Raw genomic sequence first — 22,925 nt, forward strand, 5'->3', positions numbered from 1 at the left:
CAAAATTTTTAGAACACAAAACTGGCAAAACTAGAAGTTTCTTGTTCCCACAGTGTTTGCTTCATTGGCTATTACTCCTAATTTTATATCAAGTCTCATGAAGCCTGCTATTTTTTGCAAAGTACCAAAAAATGCTATAGCAGTTTTTCTCTTAATTTTGCCAGACTGCAACAAGAAAACAAGGGAAACGCATTAGTTCAGCAAAAAGAAACATTATTCTCTGTCCTTAGCGTCTTTGGGAATGGTGGGAGTATGTGCCTCTCAGAGTAGGAAAAAATATTTGATAAGATAATCTATTTTCATTCTTATTGGAAAACCAATCTTTCAGGCTGGAACAGGTTTTATGTATTAGCTTGCTTGGTTGTTTTTGTTCATTTTTTAACAAACCAGCATAGTGTCTTCTTATATTTATATTCTTATTTGGACAGTCTTTTTAAAATGGGGACTTTTTTGTCCATAAAGCTGGTACAAAGAATATCCCAGTTGAATGGAAGGAGATGGAAACTGGAAGTCAAATAACTTGAATTGAATTTATTTTCTTTTATTGATCATCAAGATGATTGCTATTCACATCACAAAAAAGTTTTATCTACTTAGCACTTCTAAGCTAATATCTAAGCAAAGCATCAATCTAAGAAGGTCAGAGGCTATTAGTGGTAGAAGAAATCCTAGAGATCAGCGAATACAGCCCCCACCGCTAATGTTTCTCTGTGCACGAAGCATGAACCACTTGGATCAGAATCCACTGAGATGCATACTAAAAATGTGGACCCCCTACCAGACTTACTGAATTACAGTCTACACCATTAGCATGCTCTCTAACATTTGAAAACAAATCTAATTACCTTTCACATGTCAGCTCTTCAAATATTAAAGACTGATATTGTCCTGCTGCTGAAATTTTTCTTTCTAAGTACCCTGTGCCCAAGGATAGTTAAATATCTGTTAGACAATGTGCGATGACCACTGTTTCTCAAATCAGATTTAAAATGGGAGAAAGAGATTAGTATCAGCAGAGTCATTAGTCAGAATTTATCAAGCCTTGTTTCTAAGGAGACTAAAACTAACAGGCATTCAGATCACTTAGCCCAGTGTCTGGCGCACAAGTCCAAGCAGTGGAAGGCGTGGCGTAAGGAAGGGCAGCGGTGCTGGCGACCGCGGTCGTGGCCGGGGAGGTGACGGTGGTCCTGCAGTGCTCTGCAGACTCGCTGCTGTCTGCCTGCTTTCCTTCCTATCTCCTCCCCTCCCTCCCTTCCTTTCTTCTCCCTTTACATTTTTTTTAACAAATCAAACGACAGCTTTAATTTGTATTAAAAAAGCAGAACTCCTTTCCCACATTCCATCATACAAAGAGGTTCAGTTACACACGGCATCATCTTTCAGCATTTGTTTTTAGCCCTTCTGATAATTTTCTTTCTGATATGAAGTAACATGTTAACAACATTTCCTGACTTAACCTATGACCACAACTAATGACTCTGTATTATGATACTTAACTCCCTGAACCTCCACTCTCTCCCTTCCTTTCTTCCCAAAGGTTACCATTTATACTGCCTTTTCAGTCCATCAAATGATCATCTCTGCAACATCAGAGAGTTATACCTTGATTTCTTGTTCCACCAACTTTTGACAGTGTCTCTTGGTTTTCAGCAACAAGTTCTTTGTTCCTCCTCTTTCACGCCTCCTTTATTTCTATCCCACTTTCACTTGTGAATCATCCATAAATTGATCATAAAAGGTGAAAAGCAAAGAACAGCATTTAATAAGTATGATATGTTAAGATTGTGTTTGTTTTTCTACAGGTCCTATATTGAGTTCTTGGATCTAATGAGGAGGAATAATCTGTATTATTCAATTTGTTACCACATGCATATGGCTTGGGTAAACATTAAATAAATTGGGGAAAATTCAGTATATAGAGAAGGGAAGAGAGGCAAGAAGTCTGCGCGTACAGCCACCAGCACCGCGGTCTCGGCCTCCATGCCGCTGCTTGGGCCTCTTCAACCAACGCAGCCGTCACCGTGAATGGATTCTCTTTTACTATGTTCCATATATTGCTGCAAATTATTATATGTGTCATTTTACTTCCTATCTGTAATATTTTTTGGTTGGATTTTAAAATTTTGGTTACTTCCCTTTATCCTTATATTATTTGCCATAATTATATTTTCACTTTTAAAAAAATCAATCTCTTGATTATCTATCTATGCTGATCCTACTCTTTATTTTTTTCCCTAGAAAACCTCCCTTGGAAGCTCCCTCCTCTGCAAATGCACACTGTTTTCTCGCTGTACAGACCCCGCTAACTCTCTGCTAGTCTAGACCTGCTGGTTCCTGCATGCCTTCATCTTTGCTTATGTGTGTATAACACTTCGTTACAGTACATTTTCAAGTTAACTTCCTGCGAAAGACTAGATGTTTTTAAATCTCCCTGAAAGTTTTAGAATATGAGCCTTTATTTTCCAGCAACAAGTGTTTCTGGAAGCTGCTAGGATCTGTGTTCTCCTTGATGTTCTGAAATTTCACAGTGATGTTTCCATATGTGAGTCCTTCTTCCCACATTCATTGTTCTGGACACTTAGTATGTCCTTTTACTATGAAAATGTGTGTCCTTCCTTTACCCTTAAGAAATTCTCTTCTTTTATCTTATAATGATTTTCTCTTTTCCATTTAGTATGACTTCTGTTTCTGTGGTTTAATTGGCCAACAGTTGCCCTCTTGTATTGCTCTGGTAGGCTCCTTTTATTTTCTCACATTCTCCCTATCTTTCTCCTTTTTGTTTTAAGTTCTAAGACATTACTTCAAATTTAGGTATCAGGCTGTGAATAGAAATTTTTGATTTTTCAATCATATTTTTAGTTCTTACTGTTTTCTGATTTTCCTTTTTAGAGAATACTATTTTTACTTTATTTTTGTGATATCTAATTGACTCTGGGTATATTAACTTTCCTTCTGTTCCCTGAATTGTATCTATTTCCTCCGGGGTGAGTTTTTCTGTTTGTAATGGCCTTTCTCTTTCATACTTCTAGTTCTTTTCATACAACTAGTGACTCATGGTTGTCTCTACATGTTTAAAACAAAGGACTTGCCAGCTCACATGGGTCACCTCTGCTCTATATGTGGAGGGCTCCTTCTAACCAGGTCTTGGAGTGGGAATTTTAATGATGTTTCTGTGTGGGAAAGATACGTTCCTGGAGGGGAAGCTATACTGAATGACTGGCAAGTGTCACAGGAGGAGGAGCAGGCAGTGCCTGGCTCTCAGGCAAGTCCAAAAGCAACATTTTTTTTTTTTCCTGGAAAAGGATCTAGCCAGATTCCCTAGATATAGACAAATGTTAGTGTGACAGAGTTTTATTCAGAGGTATTGAATTTCACACTAGAATAGTTAGCTTTTCCAAATACTTGCTTCAGTTTTGTCCGAGTAAAGTCCCCTGGACTGCGTCCTTAATCTCTGCAGCCAGCCTGTACTTCCCTGGAACCACAGCTGATAAATTTTGAACACTGACAATCTGACACCAGGACCCACTCTTCTCATAACTGCTCTATGCCATCTTTCCAAAGACTCAAAGGTACATACATGAAAAATACTTGACAAGGTTTTACTGTTTCTGATTAGAAACAAACTGAAGATTTCAGAATTCCTGGTATGTGGCAGCTCAGAACCTTAGCATATGCACAGATCCACCTTGAAAAAGAAAAGAAATATGAGTGGTCCAAATTGTGTCCAAGTATCTTCTAACTCCCCCACAGTGTTCAGAGGCTTGGGAGAGGATGGTAGGGCCACCAGGCTGAAGCAACTTTCCCGTGAATGGATCCTCAATGTCCCTTGTCAGTTTCGGCCTACTTGTCCCGGTGGTGAGCCTTCAGATCTAGCCACGGGTTGCCAGGAGCTGCACCGGACTGATTACCCCTCACTTCTGAAAGCCTCTTCTGATATGCGTTTATGCCGCGGTGACTTGCCCTGTCCTGTCTACTTTCTGTCTTCCCCAAATCTGTAGAAAACCCTTGTTGACTAGTCATATCCATGCCTTGACAATTTTCCTAATTTCCTCTGATATTAAAAGAAGGGGCTCAAAAGAAATGAGGGACTCATTTCTCAAAAGTTTAAAGTATGTAACATAATATTTTTCTTGGGATACTTGAAGATGTTCTCAGAGTTTGATCCAGTTCTAAGAAACGATGACTTTCTGCCAATATCATGTTATTCCATGAATCCTCTCCTTGGATTTTTTTTTTTCTCTTTCTAAATCTTGAAAAAAAAAAATCTCTCTTTGGACAACAAATTCTCATCTAGCCTTTGTACTCTTGTCACCTTAAACAGCTGTTGTAATTAGATTTTTAAAAGAAGAAAAGACCCTGTTTTTATATCAACAAATCTTTTCTAATATCCATATATGGATTCCTTCACTGCTAGAAAAATCACACCTAGATTTTATTCCAGACTCAAAATGAGCTGCAAATTGAAGTTTACAAGTGATATTTCACGCGTAGCCACTCCACTACTATTTTTTACAAAGACATATATCTGCATAAAAATACTCCTAAAGTAGGTGCTGCTATAGCAACTGATGGTCCCTTCCACCCAGGGTGCCTAAGGGTGCAAACCACAAAACTGACAATTCTCTTGGTAGTTCCTTACTGTACCAAAGCTGAAAGATAATTTTTTTTTCTCAGAAGGATGTTTCTTCTCAAGGTCACAGATCTCAGAGTCAAATTTGAATCCTGCATCATGTTCTAATTTAAGCAAATATCATCTCAAATAGCCCTTGTGTTTTTAACTTTGATGCTGTTTTTAAACTTGCATAATTAATTTCTTATTTCACTTCTTATTCTTCTAAAGTTGGCTTTACAACAGCTTTTCCTATGAGCAGTTTATCTAAGGGAATCATGGAGGAAGGCCAGAAATCAGACCACTGTTAACAGTTATGACACCAACTTTTATTTATTGAATGCCTGAGAGATGTCAGGTGGATTGCTAAGCTCTTTGCATAAATTATCTCATTATACCTTTATGGAAAACCCTATCAGTTGGATGAGAAAGGAAGAAACATCCCCGAAGTCCATTTAGCCTAACTTCCCATACCATTAGGTGAAAACCTCCATTATAATGTGACATATTTCACTCCCAGATATTTCAGCTGCAGAATCAGTATCTGCAAAGCCCAGTGGTCAGAAAAGCTTGGAGAAGATGCTCTTCTCAAAAACAAGCAGAGTGGGGAGGGTAATAGCTCAGAGGTAGAGTGCATACTTAGCATGCATGAGGTCCAGGGTTCAACCCTCAGTACCTCCACCTAAATAAATAAATTGCATTCCTTTTAAAAAAAAAAAAAAGAAGTAGATAATAAGCTGATATTCCCAACTATGGACATTTATGCAATTAGGAACCTATCCAATTTAGATATATGCATTTTATGCGCAGATGTATAGGTATGTGTATATATATTTATTGTATATGTGTATGTGTATATAAATATGTGTGTGTGTGTGTGTGTGTGTGTGTGTGTGTGTGTGTGTGTGTGTATTTCTTCCTTTACCCATTCATCCATCAATGGACATCTAGGTTGTTTCTGTAACTCGGCTGTTGTGAATAATGCCACACATGGGAATCCAAATATGTCTTCAAGGTACTGATTTAATTTCCTTTGGAAATATGCCCATAAGTAGGATTACTGGATTATATGGTAGTTATATTTTTAACTTCTTGAGGAACTTTCATACTGTTTTCCTTAGTGGTTGCACCAATTTGTATTCACATCAACGGTGTACACTTTTTTCTTTTTTTCTACATTCTCACCAACATTTGTTATCTCTTATCTTTTTGATAATAGCCGTTCTGTGAGGTAATACCTCATTGCAATTTTGAATTGCATCTCCCTGATGATTAGTGCTGTTAAGCACCTTTTCATGTCGCTGTTGGCCATTTGTATGACTTCTTTGGGGAAATGTCTATTCAGGCCCTTGGCCTGTGTTTTAATTAGGTTATTTCTTCTTTTGCTATTGAGTTATACGTGTTCCTTGTATATTTTAGACAGTAACCCTTTATCAGATATGTAGTTTGAAAATATTTTATTCCATTCCATAGGTTGCCTTTTGATTTTGTTGATTGTTTCCTTTGATGTGCAGAAACTTTTTAGTTTGATGTAGTCCCACTTGCTTATTTTTGCTTTTATTGCCTAGGCTTTTTTGTACACTAACAATGGACTGCCTGAAAAAATAAATAAAACAATCCCACTTACAATATATCAATAATAATGAGATATTTAGGAATAAATTTAACCAATGAGATGAAAGATCTGTACAGGGAAAACTATAAGATATTGATGAAAGAAATGTAAGAAGACACAGATGAATGGACAGATATCCTGTATTCTTCAATTAATATTGTTTAAATAGCCATAATACCCAAAGCAATCCATAGATTCAAAAAAATTCCTATCAAAACTCCAACAGCATTTTTTACAGAAATAGGAAAACAACCCAAAAATTCTTATAGAAATACAAAAGACCCCAAATAGCCAAAGCAATCCTAAGAACAAAGCTGGAGGCATAACAATTCCTGATTTCAAAATACATTACAAAGCTACAGTAATCAAAACAGTGTGACACCAGCATAAAAATAAACACGTAGACCAATGGGTCAGAATGTGAAGCCCAGAAATAAACCCCCACACACATAATCTTTGACAAGGATGCCAAGAACACAAAATCAGGAAAGCATAGGTTGTTCAATGAATGGTGTTGGGAAAAATGAATATCCACATGCAAAAGAATGAAACGATCTTACACCACCCACAAAAATTAACTCAAAATGGATTAAAGACTTGAATGTGAAACCTCAAATTACAGAATCTCTAGAAGAAAACAGGGGAAAAAGTTCCTTGGTATTAGTCATGGCAATGATTTTTTGGACACAAAGTTTACTTTAAAGATTATATACAAGGAATCATGAAGCACAACCAGTGGGTTATCTGCCTCCAGTTCCTTTTCACATAGAAATAATCCTTAACTGGGTATGTTTATGTTTGGGAAGGAGAGTTTTTCCATTTTCTGTAAGGCTGTATCCTCTTATAAAGGTCCCATGTCATGTTTTCCTTGGTCAGGTGAAATACTTTCTGTATAAAGGCTTATTTGTAAGTTGTAATCTTCAAATGCATTTACTCAAAATATTTTCTAATTGGTTTCTACCAAAGTTGTAGCTCCTCACCAAATTTTGATGTTGTCTGTTTATTCATTTAACACATATTTAATGATATTTATGAAATATCTTTCATGTGTTAAATATTGAACTAGGAAATTAGAGTGGATAAGGGAAACATGTCTTATCCTTTATAATGAAGACATACAAACAAGTAGTAAATTATAATAAGCCAGGTAATTATGAGCATATTTGAAGGTGTCCCTGATCCAGCCTGAAGAAGGGGGAGAGTGGAGAAGTTAGAAGACGTGACATCTAAGCTAAAATAAATAAAGATTTGTCAGGATATGATGATTCTCCAGCTGAAGGAACAGTCTACACACACCCTAAGGCCGGAAGGAGCGCCGCGCTGCTATGAAGCTCAAACGCAAGGACACGGCTGGAACGTGTAGGGGAGGGAGTGGCTAGAAATAAAACTGGTAGGTGAGGTGGAGCATGAGCTTAGAGGGACCTGTAAGCCATTATACAAGGTTTGGAAATATTAATAATCTGATGGTGGGTTTTAAAGAGAGAGGTGACATGACTGTATGTGTCTTAGAAACATCGCACTGCTGGCAGCGTCCCATGTTTGAATGCACGTGGGCCGTTTATAAGGCTCCTGCATGACTCTAGTCTCTTCTGCTCACAGTGGGATCCTCAGACCAGCAGGGTGGGCATCACCCGGAAGATTCTCAGAAATGCAGAATCTCAGGCCCCACCCCAGAATTACCAAATCATAATCCACATTTCCACAAGTTCCCCAGGAGATGTTTGAGATGCCCTGCACAACAGCAGTGGTTCCCAAATTCGGGGGCACATTGGTGTTATCTGGGAAAAGCTAGCAAAATAGCGACGCCTGGGCCTTTCCCCAGAGATCCTGATTTAGTTGGAAACCAGTGGTTCTCAAACATCCGTATATGTTAGAATCACCTGAGGGGATTTTAAAGCTGCTGATACCAAAGCTGCACCCCAGACCAATTAAAAGCAGACCAGAAAGATGCGCAGGAGAGAAGACTGACAGAACTTGGTGATTAATCAGATGTGGAGAATGGCAGAGAGAAGTCACCCAGAATTTGGGCTTGAGAAACTAGCAAAAGCAAGACATCCAGCAGTCTTCCTCCTGAGCTCATTCTGCCTCCAACACTGTGCACCACTGGCAGCTGCATTCTCTCACGAAATCCACATTTTCTTGAGCCCTGCGGCAATGGGGAGAGAGCCTTTGAATATGTATCGATGCGGGGGGTTCCTTATAAAGAATTGGAATTCTAAAGAAAAAAATAAATCAGATTTTCTCAATATGCAGAAACATGGATTTCCATTTCCTGTGCAAAACCTTTAATATCTCCTGCAGAATGAGCTTAGCTGTGCCAAAGAGGGCAGCACCAAGTCCTCCCGAAGATCATGAGAACTGACTGCGCTGCTTGCCAATCTTTTGTTTCCTTATGTGATGCCACCCTCAGATTATGAGCTCCTTAAGGGATGCAGCGTAGCCCTTGGTACCCCTAGAGCTCGTAGCACGTAGCATATGCTCTTGAATGCTATTTGAAGGGAGACACAAATGGTCAAGGAATAAAACGTAGTTTACACAAAAAGCTAATAAATTCTCTTTGACAGAGCTGATTCATAAACACACTTATTTTCCCCCTAAACTGCCCGAATTTTCTTTTCTGTCCACATCTTCCCATAGAAAGCTTACAGGCAGCCACTGCCAATTAATGCTAAACACATTCATTGGTCCAAGGGGATATCATTTCTGATTAAGAATTAACACACTTTGGCATGAAGCTGTCAATGTCAATCGGTTTAAATCCAACTGAAATGTCAAACCACTTAGCATATGGCATACCCACATCTAATGTTGAAAGCAAGGGTGACATTCTCCCAAAGAGAAAACAACCCTAGTACATAGTGAGCTAGAGAGCCCTTAAAGGGCCAAACCCCATCTGAAAATGCATGAAGTCTTGTGCTTAAAATTTTCAACATCTACCCTTTCATAAGCAAGTAAATGTAAATCATGAGGGAGCAGAGCCCAATCTGCTCCATTCTTCACGTCATTCCCGAGACTACAGCAGTGCCTGGGACAAGGTGAACGCGCCATAAATATCAGCTGAAAGAAGAGATACAGTTTTCTATCAAAGCAGAAACATCAGCTCTGCCCACCACTACAGAGCCCATTAGCAGTCATGTATTTACACTACTGTTTGTTTTAAAATGCAGTAAGAGTCCTTACAGGACAAGTCTGGAAATTTTGATAGGAAAGAAAGAGGACATTTAAACAATAGGTTGTAAGAAAATTATGAGCAGTATCTGTGCAAAGGGGATTATCAAAACTGATACTATCAACCTGCACAGCTCTCTTGTGAAACCAAACTGCACCAATACACCCACATTAGCCCGTGTGGAATGTGATTTTGGACCCACAAACAAATGACTTACAAAGAGCCTTTCAAAAACTGGGTGGCCATAAGTTAAGGCACCTCTATGCCAGACTTCCAAGAGGAAAATAATATTATGTTATTAATAAATGATTACTAACATTTATTGAGAGTTTACTGTATGTCAGACAACGTCTGAAGTTATCATATCTATTCATTCAGTTATGAGCCACAAGAAATCAGGTTGCTTCCCTCGTTATTCCCATTTTACAGATGAGGAAGTTGAGGCTGGGAAAACTTAAGCAACTTGCCCAAAGTCACACAGCTAAAAGGCGACCGAGATGAGAATCATACTCAGGCAAAATACAGAAGTGATTTTAATACAATGTGATCCAAATTAAAACTAGACTAATAAATCTCTGGGCACGTTTAAAGGAAAACAGTTAAGGGTTATGAGTCCATTGCCGAATGATCTCTCAAAATTAGAACACTGATCATTCCTTAAGAACAAAACCAGTCAATGGAATGTCTTCTTTGTACCGGGCACTGTTTTATAGGGAGGCAGGAATGCAGCCAAGTTAAGTTAGGAGATGCCCCTGCTCCCGTGGAGTTTACCTTCTAGTGAGGAAAAATAGATTATATGCATGAAAACGTATAAAGATGTATTTTCAAATCCTGGTAAGTGCTATGAAAAAAAGCAAGCAGGGTAATGTAATAGAGAGTGACTTTGTGACTTACCAGTTACTTTACGTTGGGTGGTGGAGAGATTTCTCTGAGATAGTGACACTTGGGCTGAGGTCTGTGTTGACAGGAGAGGCAGCCACTAGAAGATCTGGGAAAAGAGAAATGCAATATAAGGAACTGCAGATGCAAAAGTGCTGAGCCTGGGGAGGGCCTGAAGCTCAGGGAGCAGCAATAATGCCAGCGTGGGGAAGGGAAGGTGGGGAGAGAAGGGAAGGAAGCAGTTCCATCGGGAGTTGCACTGTAATTGCATCAAAGATAAAAGACGTTTGTGGATAATTAGCATCACTTCAGCATCCTGTATTCCCATCTACTGAACTGGAATGTCTCTTTATTTATTCTAGGACCCTCTCGTGTCCTTCAATAAATTCTCATGATTTTCTTTATATACCTCCTACACAATTCTTCAGTTTATTCTCATACATTAATTTTTTAAATTATTATAAATGGAATTATAATGATTTCTTCTTGTATATATCAAAGAGGTTATAAGAACATGGCACGTGGCAAACGTGGTGAAAAATTCTTGTTCCCAAATAATATATGTCTCTCCAGTGACTAAAAATTTTCTTTTGTTCCTTAGAGCTGAATAAAAACTGACACATTTTTCTTTCCTATTAAGCTCCAATCTGACCACCTCTCTTATAGATATTACTACCTTCTCTCTCTCTCCCTCCCTTCCTTCTTTCTTTCCTTCCTTCCGTTTATCTATTTAATAAACATTGATTTCGGAATCTATATGTCAGAATCTATGCCTGAAACACAGAAATATAACCTAAATTGCTTATGGACTACTGAGGTCAGATAATTGCTAAGCAGTTGAAATGCAGTGAGGTAAGTTCTCTGGTGGGAGGAGGAGTGGACCATGCTGGGAGCACGACCAAGCCCCTCTACCAGCCTGGTGCGGGGAGAAAACACATCCAGGAGAGACACAGCCTAGAGACAGGGAAGGAGACCTGGGCGGAGACTGTTGAAGAGCCCCGGACAAATGGGTGTATTCATCAGTGGGGAACGACCACCCAGTCTGGCCAATCTGTACAAAAATATATTTTTTTCAATTATACAAGTAACCATAAATGCCTGTTTAGTATAAAAATTCAATCAAAACTAGGAGTATGGAAGAAAAAAATTTAAATACATCTTTTCTTCACCTGAAAACCTTGAAGAGAGTAATTTTAACCATATGGTTATGTAGACGTTCACAATTTTTCTAAATGTATATATACACGTATATTATACATAATCTAACTATCACTATACATGTGATCCTGGGACTTCCTTTTTTTCATTGAAAATATATTGAAATGCTTATGCTGTCTGTACTTATGGATATCATCCTTTTTAATATCTACATGGTATCTAGTTTCATCCAGAAGTGATATGTATTCATATGTTCATAGTAAGAAAAACAGCATTAAACCTAAAAAGGGGAAATGGAAGTACTTCAGTGCTCTCAGGACTCTCCACTCCCATTCTCATTTCCCAGAGCTCATTAATCTCGTTTAAGGTCTCCATGTATTCTCTCAGAAGTACTGTGGGGTGAGTGTATTTTCTCCATTCTGTTAAAGTCCAGCTGCTCTCAGGGACCCATCAGGACACAGACACCCCAATTCTGCTGCGCTGACCCTCCACTCTGGGAGGAGCTGGGAGGGAGGGGACAGAGGTGGGTTGGGTGTTCATCATAATAAACTCGAAGAAGTTTCTGTTCAACACACAGTGTGACCTCAGTAAAGGCCAATCAGAAAAGAACTGCATTTTCTGATGTGACACATTCTTTTAACGGGGAAGGGGCTGAGGAAGAACAGAATACGCTCTTATTGCTAATGTTGGAGGGAGGATGGAGAGTTTTCTTTGTGAATTATTCACTCTCTTAAGCCGAGTTATTCAGAAAATGCATTTTAATGGGGCAGAGGAAAACCAACACGATCCACACGTAGAACATCTATATTCGAACTGCCACCTGCCATAGAGAAAGGAACACTGTATCTTCTAGGGAAAGACATTCAACTTAACACACCGCAGGCCTGAGACGGAGTCTAGCTCCTGGCTCCGTGATGATTTATAGTAAGTGATGCATGAATTTGTAGGAATTATTTACTTTGAGGTGAATCTGATATCTGTGAGTGATCTTATTACTTGTTAATAGGAGGAAAGAAGTATTTGTTACTGGAATGAAAGGAAACGCATTTAACATGCGCAATATAGAGTTTTCACAATTTCTCCCCAAAAGGCTCCTGTCAATAACATTCACAAGGAGATACGCAAAGCAAAACTGTTAATTCACATAGAGAGGTGAGAAAACGGATCCCTCCAGACTTGGACACCTGGCTTACCCAACTTTACCTAAAAAGTTAGTGAGCAAGGACTTTTCACCACAGGAGCTCTTAGGATCATATTCAAATATTTAATAATTATGAAGCTAAGATTAGTATTGCATTTTACATTTTAAAAAGCAAGTTTACAACAAACAATTCATACAATAACCCAGTTTTAAAAGAGTATTTGGGGTCCTATTCACAGGGCTTCTTCAGAGCAAGAAGGCACAGTCTCAGGGAATTTACAAACGTGCTTCAGCTCATACCCCCACAGAGCGACAGCATTCAAGTGACAGTACTTCTGCTGTCAGATTCCCCTGTGCTCCCACACATGTTATTACACCGTCACACCTAGAAAGTCAGAGCATTTCAACCCCTGGAATAGGAGGGTAAGGGGATTTTCATCCTTACTCCCTAGAGCAGAAACCAGTGATTTAAAACTACAGTCGCACCACTGTGACTAGCTCCAAGATCCAGAACACTCAGCCACCCTCTGCAGGACTTAATTAACTGTTCTATCCATACAATCACAGTGGTTTCCCCACGAAGTCAGCATAGCTACAGAAGTCTTTAACAGCCTATTCCTCTGGTCCTTTATAAGATAAGGTTTTACTCTAACTGAAGGATTTGGGAGAGATTTTCTAAATTTGACCACTTGGAGGCAGTATTATCATGTCATTGAAAGGCTTCCAGCCTCAGCAGTTCGGAAAGAGAATGCATCGCCAATTAACTCGGGAAAACATCCTTTTGTGTTCTCCTTGACATACAGATATGCAAAAAAAAAAAAAAAAAAAAAGCAAGCTGTGCTGTCCCTGAAAGAAGAGCTCTGTTTCTTCCGTCCAGCTTAGCCGGAGGGATGCGGGTGTAACACTGCAGCCTAATGAGCCAATTACTCTGAGCTCTGAGCGGCACCAGTACACCTAGGGACTTGGAGAAAAGCGCTTCTGCAAAAAGGGCAAAAAGAACAGGACTATCATTTTAGGTTCAAAATGTCTTCTTCTCGTTTCTCTTTATTGGACTTTCCAACAAAGACACAGGAAGGAGATGTTTCTATTGGCATTTTCCCTTTTTGTTAGTGACTTCTAATTTGTACCAGTCACCTTTTTCATAGCAATAAATCTACAGTGCAGCCAGTTTGCAAATCCATGCATTCGAAATATTTCATCCCGTTCCCATCACATACAATTTCATTATGGAGAAAACTATATATATATATATATGTATATATGTGTATATATATATATATATATATATATATATATATATAAGCTTGTGGGGTTTTTTGTTTTTTGTTGTTGTTGTTGTTGTTTTGTATGTTTTTCCTGGTATACTGAAAAGACTGTCACACTTGATCCCTACAGTAATTCTGACATTATTTCCATTTTGCAAATAGGGAAAGCAAAGTCAAGAAAAGTGAACTGCACTGACTCGCGTTCCCACTGAGAGTACATGGGCAGAGCCTGACCCAGCTGGCACCCAAGCCACATGTTCTCTTCTCAGCATACTCATGTCACACTCACAATCACCTCTCCCTCTTTTTTCATGATTCTTTGTTGTCTTTCATGTTGGTATTGTTCAAATTTATTTTTAGATGTTTAAATAGAGAAATCTCACGAAGGAAACAAGAAATAGCTGGTAAACTCATTGTCCAAGGGAGCCCTGATGTCTTGAAAATAAAAAGGAGAAGCATAACATGTGGGGCTAATGAGAAAAAAACAGCCAAACACAAAGGTACGAAATGGAAAGTAAAAAACTTCTCTATGACCCACACCCATACCCCCATCTACAGACATCACCGCTAATAATGTTTAATAAATAATAATAAGCAATAAATAATTTAAAGTACAAGTATACTACATAATGGTATATGTAATAACACAAGCTGCACTTATAAAGCATCAACTATTAGCCAGGCACAGTTTGCAGGACTTTGAAAGTATTAGATCAATTAATCAATTAAATTATTTCTTGTGAATGAATAGCCATGTATTCTTCTTTTTTTTAATTTATACTAAAGGGATCTTACGCTTCACAGTATTTTCAACTTTTCCTTTTTTGTCTTTTTTTTTTCCTTTAAACATGTATTTTGGAAATCCTTCTATATCCACACAGGCTTATCATTTTTTTTTCACATAGAATATTCCATAGCAAGGATGAACTGTAATTAACTTAAGATACCTACGGTTTATTTCCTCTCCCTGTGACCTTAACTAAGAAACATGTATGGTTAGAGTTCTTTTCATTTAAAAGTCACATCATAGCCACCACCATCATAAAAGACTGAATATGGTTAAAGGGCAGTTAGGTTAGAAAGAAACAGACAAAATGAAGAGAAATATGATGTTTATGGTACATGACAGTTTTCTAAACTGATACAGATCTGAAACTGGATGAGGGGCCATGATTTCATTGTGACGGTGGAGATGGGGCTTCTTTCCACCAGCTCTCCATCTTCTTCCTTTCTCTCTCTCCCTCTCTCTCACTGTGCCTCTCTCTCCTCTCCCCCTCTCTCTCTCTGTGCCTCTCTCTCCTCTCCCCCAAGTAACGTCATAATTTAATAATTATCGCCCTATCCTTGTTGGACAAGATGCCCCAATTGCCACTCTGGCTTTGGTACCCATTATGGTCATTAATTCTGTCTTGCAACTGGCATGTAGATGCTGCCATGTGGCTTCTGCCATTCCCCAAATCCACCACCCATAGCTGAGAGCACTCAGTTTCCTGGCAGCATCTCCTACTATCACACATATAAAGCAAGCCTCCCACCATGCCTACAGAAAACAGCCACCCCTGAGCTAGCAAAGCCAGGGTCCTCCTCACCAGCGCAGCCCTTCACTCGCTTAGCGGGAAGTGCGCTCCCTGGGCCCTCCTGGGAGACAGTCAGCTGCTACGCCCTCAGAGTCTTACATAGCAAAGCCACTCAGACATTCCCAGCTCTTCACACCTTCAGGTCCATTCCTCAAGATACTTTCCAGGATGCTCTGGCATCTCCACCCCACTGACTGTAGTTCACCTTGATATTCAAGCTCCAAGGTATCTGTCCTGAAAACTCAGGTCTATCTTTTTCAGAACATGAATCCAGAGTCATAAGTGCCCTGACATAAAAAAAATTCTCCCTATCCGGCCTTATAACTACTCTGTCTGCTCCAGTACCCTCTAATTCCATTCTCACAAATGTTTCCCTAGTTAGTAACAGTACATATTAGTCAACTTCTGAAATTCCTTTGCCGTGTAAACTGCCTGTTCTTGGGGACCAGATAGCACTTTCCCATTCAGACAATGAGTACTAAGATCTGATCCTGGATATTGGTCTAGGGGAACTGAGAGTTGGTGGAGGCAGATCTCGAGCAGAACAGGATGGCATCGTAAGGCCCTGTTTCATGGTAGAGCTTCACATGGTCTCCAGGCAAAGAGGGCAGCTTTCCCCGCACGAGAGGACAGTGTCTGCTTTTTCCCACGTGATGTGGGACGTTCCAAGGAATATGAGGGTCAAGATTCTCAGGCTCGTTGGCCAAAAAGCCGGGTCTCAGGCTCTTCCTTTTTTTCTGCCAAGGTCCTAACAAAGGAAACAGGCCATGGCTGTGTGTTTGGTCTACCCTGAAGCTCCGCCCCCTGACTTTCTACAAGTCAGCCTCAGAGCTGTAACAGACCTCAGCGCCATTCAGAGCGACCACCGAGCCCACCTGACTCTCACAGCGTGCTTCAAGTTAGCAGTTTACTTCTCTATCATCTTCTTTTGCCAAGGATTTCAAAGCAGTTAATCCACTCCAGTATCTTCTAATTATATTTTCTCCAAATTGTTTATTCAGCTGAGACTTCCCATAAAATGTTTCACCTGCTCCTTTCTCCTCATCCCAATTAATTGTAGGTGAAAACATTAATTAATTGTAATGCCATTGCATACAAGGGTTATTACCCGATTTGCCAAAAGTATGGGTCTCCTATTGCCATCAGATCATAAGTAACCCAGCTCTAAAACAGACTCTTGGGGTCTGCTTTCTAGGGCTCATCCTGATCCCAAATGGCACAGCGAGAGTTCCCACGAGGCAGAATCTGCGGTATTATTGACAGTAAAAATATATATATATATTTATATATATATGGAGCAGGAAATAGGATGGCACAAGAAGAGATATTTAAGCAGACAATTACAAGGTAACAGAATACATTGTAAAGTGGAGATATGAACAATATCTACTCTACAACCCACTGAGAAGGTAGTTAATTGTGCTTGAAGAATCAGGGGTGTCTTCCTGGAGAACCGAGGTAACAGCATTTATTCAGCACTCGCCCTGTGTCAGATCTATGCAAAGCCCTTCGTATTTAATGCTTTTAATAATCCCATGTTGTAGGTGGTACTGGTGGCTCCATTTTAGAAATGTGAATACTAACGAAGGTGAATTCCCACAGATGCCAAGTGCCAGAATCAGGGGTTACACTTTTTTTAAAAAACATTTTTTGAGGGGGAGGGGATAACTAGTATTTATTTATTTACTTATTTATTTATTTATATGGAGGTACTGGGGATTGAACCCAGGACCTTGTGCATGCTAAGCACACGCTCTACCACTGAGCTGTACCCTCCCAGCAGAGGTCATGCTTTTGAACACTATGCTAAACTTATTTTTCTGGAAGAACCGATGCTGGCCTGATTTTTGATAAGGTGCTTTTTTATGAACTACAGAAAGGGAAAGAGTACCCTAGACAAAAAGGAGAGGAGATGAAAAGTTAAAGAGAGATGAAAGGGACTAAAACGCTTCAGGATAGTAAGAAATTCAGTCTGAACTGGGGAGCCATGTAGAGGATGCCTTCACTTGTTTGGGTGGCTTATAAAGAACACCAATTTATTTCTCACAGTTCTGGAGACTGGAAAGTCCAGATCAAGGCACCAGCAGATCCCTTGTCTGGTGAAGGCCCTCTTCCTGGTTCAGGGACGGCCATCTCCTGGCTACATCTTCACGTGGTGGAAGAGGCAAGGGAGCCCTCTGGGGTCTCTTTCATACGGGCACTAATCCCATCCATGAGGGCTCTGCTCTGATGACTTAATTTCTCTCAGAGAACTTACCTCTTCATACCATCACCCTGGAGAAGAAGTTTAAACATATGAGTTAGGGAGTAGCACCAAAATTCAGTCTACAGCAGAGGATGAACGAGAGTGGAGAAGTGGAGAGAGAATTTAGACTATACAACAGATTGGTGGGTTTTATAATAGTCTCACTGGGAAGTCAGGAAACTCTGAAGATGAGTTATGGCCCTGGATACCAGCAAAGGGGCATAGATCTTGGACCCCATCTTTACCTCTCTTCTCCCTGGGCCTAAGTGCCAAACACACTACTTGTATCCATATGACTTTGGGCAAGTCTTTCAGCCTCACTCTCCTGCTTCTCTAGGTATAACATGAGGAAGATAATAGCTGCTACCCACCTACCTTGTAAGATTGTTTTAGAGATTAAATGAAATGATGCAAGTACTCATCAGCCACATTTAACTTATAAGAATTCATCCGTAAGCTCTTATCCAGAGACAGAAATATAAAGAAAGCGAGAGAAAAAAATAACAGTTCAACATTATGTGAAATTCCACTTTCAATAATTGGTAGCTCTTCCTTGGTGAGAAGGGAGGTGTGAATCTGCTGTTCCCATATTTAGTCCCAGTTCCCCTCTGCCTCTCAGAGTGTGAGCATCTCACAGACGAGAAGTCATTTGTACTTAAAGCTATGTCTTAGCACTGGGAGTGAAACAATATGTATTCAATGAATGTTCACCAAATGTTCCTTCATATCCTTGTTATTATTAATCTCCTCTACTCTCCCCATCTTCCTGGCAGCCCACACCCTCTGTCACCAGTTGATTTGTCAAATTATCTCTCTTGCAGGGATAGCTGGCCTATGCTGGGGACTTAGTACACTCTGACCTGCAGAGGAGTCACAGATCTGTCCTAAGTGATTTCCTTCATGTCCACCTAGAAGCAGCTACTCTTTCAGAAGTGGCTACCTAAACCAAAATCCATCACTGAGTTCTTGCCTAATTCCCCACAGATACCTCACCTGGAATCAATGCCCATCTCTTGCCCTCCAACCCCAGAGGGAGAGAGAATAAAGAAGAGCATATTAATCTCTAACCCTTTCTTTAAGCCCCACCTCATATCCTGGCCTGGAAATAATCTCTTCCCACAACTACTGCCAGAGACAATATCTTTTTCCATCCCTGGAAAATCCATCCCCACCCGCAAGGTGTGATCTGGTCCCAGGGTCCTGGAAATCACCATGATCTGAAGGTCCCTTCTTAAAATGCTTGTGTACTTAGGGTAAGTCAGCTCTGTATATGGGACATCAGTGGTCCTGCCAGGGTTGTGTTGTGCTAGTCCAAGCTGATCTCAACTCTCTCCCAGCCTTTCCTCCAATGCCAGGTGAGGATAATATCAAGTCAACACAACACTCATGTGTGGTCTGCCCTCCACTCTCCATCTCCTGGGAGCAAATGCTTAGGCAAAAATCCATGCTAACATCTTTCTAAAACAAAAAATAATGTTTAGACATAGATAAATTTAAAGAAAAATTTAGGGAAAAACATATCCTGCACAATTTTCAAGTACATGAAACATATGTCCAAGGTAAATTACTAAACAAATAACTTAATACTGCCATCAGAAGCTTCTGCATTTGGATAATTCCACTGTCAATTGGGTCTTTGCCAAGAATGATGGATGTAGGTTTGTCTAATGTCAATAAAATTCAAGACCCACCAAAGTCCTTTCTCCCAGAAAAAAGAGACCTATGACCTAAAGACAAAAGGAAGTTAAGTCTCCAGTCAGGTCGGTCAGATTTCCATACACACTGCTTGGGTACAGTACCTGGAACACAATAAGCCTTTGATTGATGTTAGTCATTTTAACATTGTGATCGTCATCTATTATCACCTTGCAGTATGCCATCCTTCCAGCATATACACCAAGTACAAAATCACCTTGTTCTCTTTTGATTTTTCAGAGTCAAATGGGGAAAAAAAAAAAACTGGTCATCTCCATCCTGAATTTGTGCAAGAGTTTGACTCTGTGAGATGCTTTGATTATGTCATATGTTGCATCAAAGTTCAGGTTACAAGCTCAAAAATGGTTTACAAGCCAGTTCACTTCACCAAGTGTCCATAGTGGAAAAGTTAGCCCTTTCATGGAATGAGTCGGTTCACCCTCAGTGCCCAGTGTAATGTACAAACAGTGCAGAGAATTTGTGGATATTTGCAAGACAGAGAAAAACAATTAAAGAAAGCTAACCAAGCCCCTTTTCATGAGATTGAAACAGCAACATTGCAACTAAAATCATGATCTTATTCCAGTGACCTTTTTATTTCAGTCTGCATGGCTCACATTTTTTAATATTTGAAAGAGTTGAGACAAGAGCTATGCACATTTAGTTTTCTGTTGAAAGACTAGAATCTCTGACTATTAGAGCTGGCATTCACATACACAAACTGACAGATCATCTTCCCCACCACGCCCACTTTATGGTCTGGCAGCTGCTGGCGAAACTAGTTGGAGTAGGGGAAATGAATGAATTTTGAACACAGGATTGCCAAATACCAGTCAAGCACCACAACTCACTAGCCCTGTGATTCTGGCTGGGCTACTTCTCCTCTCTGGATTTCACTTTACTGAGTCCGAGTATAACAGTACATACGTGGAAAGCTCTTTATATCCTCTAAGGTGTTGCACAAACATTACACGGAATCACACTGATGTGATGTGTGTGTATGATTTGAATGCACAGGACCTTAGTTTAAGTCCTCGTTCCATCACCTGACCTTTGTAAGTGTCAGAGTCCTTCTCTATAGAATGGGACACATACAACACTCCCCTCCTGTGGCTTCTGTGATGACCTTAACATGTCTGCAAAGCACTTACAATGTCCAATACATAGACACCTCCAACAAGCAGCAACAATCATTAGACATCTGATGATGAAATTGATATTTCTTCAACAAGTATTTAAAGAGGCCTGGCCATGTGCTAGGCACTCTATCTTGTGCTGGGAGTGAAGGTGGGAAAAAAGATAACTTCTGGTTCTGAAGGGACTCACTGTGTATTTGGAAATATCTTACTTCACATGTCCATCGACAAAGTGATCAGAGACTCCTTATTGCCCAGAACATAAAATTCAAGTTCTTTGGCATTTAAAACAGTCCAGTGTATGACCCCATTCTGTCCCCCACTGAACCTCCTTATACAATGTTTGTTTCCAATCAAACTAAATTTCCCATGTCGTTTTCATTATTCATTGAACTAGTCATGATTCTCCAAAGAAATGGAACCAATAAGAAGAGATTGTTATAAAAATTGGCTCATGCAGTTCTAGAGGCTGAAAAGTCCCACAATCTGCCACCTTCAAGACAGACAACCAGCAAAGCCGGTGGTTAGTTCAGTCTGAGTCTGAAGTCCAAGAACCAGGAGCAGGAATGTTTGAGGGCAGAAGTGGATGAACATGAATGTGCAGCTCAGACAGAGAGCAGATTCTCCCTCCCTTCACCTTTTGTTCTATCTGGGCTCTCAGTGGACTGGGTGGTGCCCACCCACACTGATTAGGGTGATTGTCTCCACTCAGTCCACTGATTAAAATGCTGACCTCTTTTAGAAACACCCTCACAGACACACCCAGAAATGATGTTTTATGTAGGATCTAGGCATCACGCTCATGCTGGATTCTCCACCTGGAATACACCCCCCCCTCCCTTTCTGTCAAAACCCTACACGGCCTTCATGGTCAAGACAAAGTGCTCTCTATTGTGAATGAACATCCGGTTTTCCTTTTCAGTTCATGCTCCGTTAAGGAACCATTTCTTCTCTACACCACTTCTGATATAGCTGCAGATGCTGTTCCCTGGCCAAAAAAAAAATGCAAACAAGAACACCCAGTTCAGGTCTAAGAGAATATGACATTCCCCTCACTTTAGGGACTAGTTTGGGGATAGGCGTGTGACCCAATATAGGCTGCTGAGAACGACAGGTGGGGTTAGTGTATGTATGTTCGAGAATTTCCTTTTACGCTGGAGTTGCTAAGGTAGCTGTTAAATGAGAAGGCTGCAAGTCAAGAGCTCAAGATATCATCTTACCTAGAAGAACATCCAACTTAGAGGAAAGTAGAGCTGAGAGATGGAAGGAAAACACACTCCTAATGGCATCACTGACCACTTGTATGGACACCCCTTGACTTCCAGTTAGGGAAGACAGTCCATCTCTTCTCCTCCTCCTCTTTCTTCTTCGTCGTTGTCGACATCTTCTTCTTCTTATCTTTATTATTTATTTTTTTATTATTTATTATTTCTATTACCTGCAATCAAGAATCTCCTGCTGACCAAGACCACAGCATATTTATATCTGTGGCTCCAGTGAAACACTGGAATGAGTTTTTTGCCCACTGTAGGTGCTCAGTAAATGTTAGGTTAGATTAATTAATCTATAGCTCATGGAAAGAAATGTGATTGATTCCAAATGGCATTCAACCTCCCTAACATGTAACCTGGTTCATTAAAGCAGAGGAAATTTATCTGAGTCAAATGATTTATTTGTAAAGACTATTCAGCCATGCAGTTTCTCTAGAGCCCCAGAGGAACCTGCACTTTGCATAATAACCTACATAGACAGGAGAATTATAATTTTAATCCTCCCTTTAGAAATTAGAAGGAGAAGGCCTGGAGAGATTAGCTGATTTCCTACAGTCTCACAGGAAGTAGGCAGCACACTGCTGTGCTCTGATTCCAAAGGACTAGTGCTCCTTTGTCTTGCTCTGTCTGCAGAGTCGGGGCAGCACGGGGTAAGAACTGTTGAGGTCGCCCAAGCTGGAGTTGAAGCCACACCTCCTCCAGTTGTGAAGCACTGCCTCAGGTTCTCGTATGCAGTAAGTGCCAAATAAATAAGAGCCTGTATTTTTTACCACAAACACACATTGGTATGTTTCTCAGTCCGCCAGAAATTTGACTCAGAATCTTGGGGCAGCTTCATCTGACTATTCCCCACTGTTACCTACGAGATTTCTCTGCCTTAGGGAAAAACAGATTCGTCACAGGCATCTGGTGGGGAAAACGTAAGACATAAGTTACTGATGTTGGAGTTATGATTAATTTCCCACCCATTACCCAAGACTTTGTTCACTGATAATCAAATGGAACTTCCCTGTGCTCACTGAGGGGAGAATATTACTTGGTTACTGTTACAGATTTGCTAAGTTTAATTAGCTTTAGAATCTAATTTAGATGAGCTATAAGTTACAACAGGAACTTCTCAATAGATTATGGGAATTTGATGACTATGGATAAACAAGACAATGTG

General features: G+C 40.0%; 1 long non-coding RNA gene across 1 annotated transcript in view; it reads right to left on the reverse strand.

Moving 5' to 3' along the window:
• LOC140700589 (uncharacterized) overlaps nt 1-22,925 on the reverse strand; it is a 158,144-nt gene that overhangs the window by 987 nt on the left and 134,232 nt on the right. The window contains exon 5 of the long non-coding RNA XR_012079004.1: nt 10,288-10,381. This is a non-coding gene — a long non-coding RNA (uncharacterized lncRNA). The remainder of the gene's footprint in view (nt 1-10,287; nt 10,382-22,925) is intronic.

The sequence above is a fragment of the Vicugna pacos genome, chromosome 2, assembly GCF_048564905.1.
Source record: "Vicugna pacos chromosome 2, VicPac4, whole genome shotgun sequence".
In the NCBI taxonomy this organism is placed as follows: Eukaryota; Metazoa; Chordata; class Mammalia; order Artiodactyla; family Camelidae; genus Vicugna; species Vicugna pacos.